The sequence below is a fragment of the Hylobates moloch genome, unplaced genomic scaffold (genome assembly GCF_009828535.3).
Source record: "Hylobates moloch isolate HMO894 unplaced genomic scaffold, HMol_V3 SCAFFOLD_12, whole genome shotgun sequence".
NCBI lineage: Eukaryota > Metazoa > Chordata > Mammalia > Primates > Hylobatidae > Hylobates > Hylobates moloch.
Window position 1 is genome coordinate 80,035,353 of NW_026652287.1, and position 2,950 is coordinate 80,038,302.

The window sequence follows — 2,950 nt, forward strand, 5'->3', positions numbered from 1 at the left end:
AGACTCTGTTTTAAGTGCTTCACATACATTAGCTCATCTAATCCTCTCAATAACCTTAATGAGATAGGCGCTAGCATTTCAATTTTATAGATGAGAAACCTGAGGCAGAGACAGGTTAAGGAATTGGCCAAGATCATATAGATTGTAAATTGCACAGCCAGGATTTGAACCTAGGTTCTCGTGGCTCCAGAGATTTACCATCTATAGCTTACAGCTTTGATAGGGTCAAAAAGAGAAGAATTGAATTGTACCAAGTTGTCTGGGAAGCATCAAGTTGTCTTTCCCTTCCCTTTCCCTTCATCTAACCTCATATCCCATTCCCTGCCTCACCCCAATCCCTTCTCTCACTTCCAAAGCGAAATACACCTAGAGTTACTGTCTTAGTTAGTTTGGGCTGCCGGAACAAGTTATTAGGTTGGTGCAAAGGTCATTATAGTTTTTGTAATAATTAGTTGATGCAAAAGTAATTATGCAATAACTTTTGCACCAACCTAAATACTATAGACTGAGTGACTTATAAACAACAGAAATGTATTTCTCATCATTCTGGAGCTGGAAGTCAGAGATCAGGGTGCCAGCATGTCTGGGTTCTGGTGAGAACCAGCTTGCTGGTTCCAGACTGTTGTATCCTCAAATAGCAGAAAGAGGGCAAAAGAGCTCCCTGGAGTCCTTTCATAAGGGCACTAATACTGGTCGTGAGGCCTCTAACCGCATGACTTAATTACCCTCAAAGGCCTCACCTCCTAATACCATCACACAGGGAGTTAGGACCTTAACATACGAATTTTGGGGGGATATAAACATTTACTCCATTGTAACAACCAAATTAGGTGTTAAATAGACAGGTCACTTTGGACAGTACAAGGCAATGTCAATTGGATGGAACACCAGAACAACAAGCATAAACCCAGATGCCCTGGAAACTGGAATTTAGGATCACCGTATATATGCTTTGGATTTGTTTTGTCCTTTTCTTTAGTGTTTGCAGTTGTATGGAGTAAGCACATTGAAATGGATGAACCAAATTTGATTTTATCAGCCCCTATGCAAGGATATTAAGCTGTGTCTAATATTTACAATTAAAAAAGCTGTAATGTATAACCTTGTGCTTTCATATTCCACACATGTGTGGTAACCTTTGCTAGGTAAAAAGTATGCATATTTATCGCTTTGGTAGACATTGCTAAATCACACTCCAAAAGGGTTTTACCAGTACCTACTCCCTTCAACGTGAGTGAGAGTGCCCATTCCCAATAGACTTGCCAACAGAGTATGCAATAAAAGTTTTAGATCTTTATCTTCCTGATAGGTGAAAAGTGATATTTCAATGTGAAGTTTATTTGCATTTCTCATTTTAATTTCCTTTTCTATAAACTGTCTATTTGTAGTGTTTTCTACTTTTTTTTTTCTATTCAGTGGATGGCTTTACTATTTATTTATTTGAGCCCTTAATATATCCTTTCTGTGATACCTCAAACTCTTGGGCTGAGGTGATCCTCCTACCCCAGCCTGCTGGGTAGCTGGGACTACAGGCATGTGCCACCACACCCAGCTAATTTTTTGTATTTTTTGTAGAGACGGGGCTTCACCATATTGCCCAGGCTGGTCTTGAACTCCTGGGCTCAAGTGATCTGTCTGCCTCAGCCTCCCAAAGCGCTGGGATTACAGGTGTGAGCCACTGTTTCTGGCCATTTTTAGTTTCTTATGGTTATGTTTACTTGTTCTATTATGCTTCTGTATTTTGCGTCACGTGTACAAAGTATCTTAGACTGTTAGATTACACTTTTTAAAAACCCATGATGGTTTCTTCTGTAACTTTTAAATTTTATTTCTTACATTTTTATAATTGATCCATCAAAATTCATTAAGTGTAAAGATGGCACAGATAGAATAAACTTGTTCTTTAGATGACTGCCCAGTTTCCCAACACCGTTTATAAATCTATTTTCTCCTAAAAATTTCTAATGCCATTTTATTGTAGACTAAATACTGTTAGGTATTTACATCTAATTGTCAGCTTCCATAGTGTTCCATTGATTTCTCTGTTTAGTCAAGTGCAGGTACAGATTGTTTCAATTATTATAGCTTTATTATATATTTTAAATACCTAATAAGTCTAGTCTCTCCACTTTATACCTCTTTTCCAGAATTCTTCTGTTTTGTATGTTCATTTTATATAAAAACTTTGGAATAAGCTTGCTCAGTTGAAAAAAAATTCTCTAGTTATTTTAATAATATCAAGTTAATTGTATAAATTATGATGGAGAAAATTGGTATTCTTGTTATAACTGTACCTTCCTATCCAAGAACATGGTATGCCTTTCCACCTTTCTAAGTCTTCTGTGGTTCCCTTTCTCAGTGTTTTAAAAAATGTCTTCCACAGAAAGATAAATACTACATGTTCTCACTTACAAGTGGGAGCTAAATAATGTGTACACATGCAAGTAGAGCGTGGAATGCTAGATGGTGGAGACTCTGGGGTGGGATGAGAGTGGAGTGGATGATGAGAAATGGGTAAAATGCATGTTACTCCAGTGATGGATATGCTAAATGCCCTGACTTCAACACTGTGCAGTATGTCAGTGTAATGAAATTATGCTTTCACTCCATATATTTATATAAATAAAAATAAATCTTTAAAAAATAAATCTTCATATAAATTTTGCAAATTTTGTTACATTTATTCCTTGGAATTTTTGTCGGATTTTTTTCATTATATTTCCTAATGTGTGGATACATAAAATTTTTTTTTAATTGGCTTACAAATACACACACACATATATCCCAAACCCCAAACCATACATAAAATAAGTAAATTCTCTCTCTCCATAAAACCTAAAACTATTAAGGTTTTATATTCTATCTATCTATCTGTCTGTCTATCTATCTATCTATCTATTATCTATCTATCTATCTATCTATCTATCTATCTATCTATCTATCTATCTAT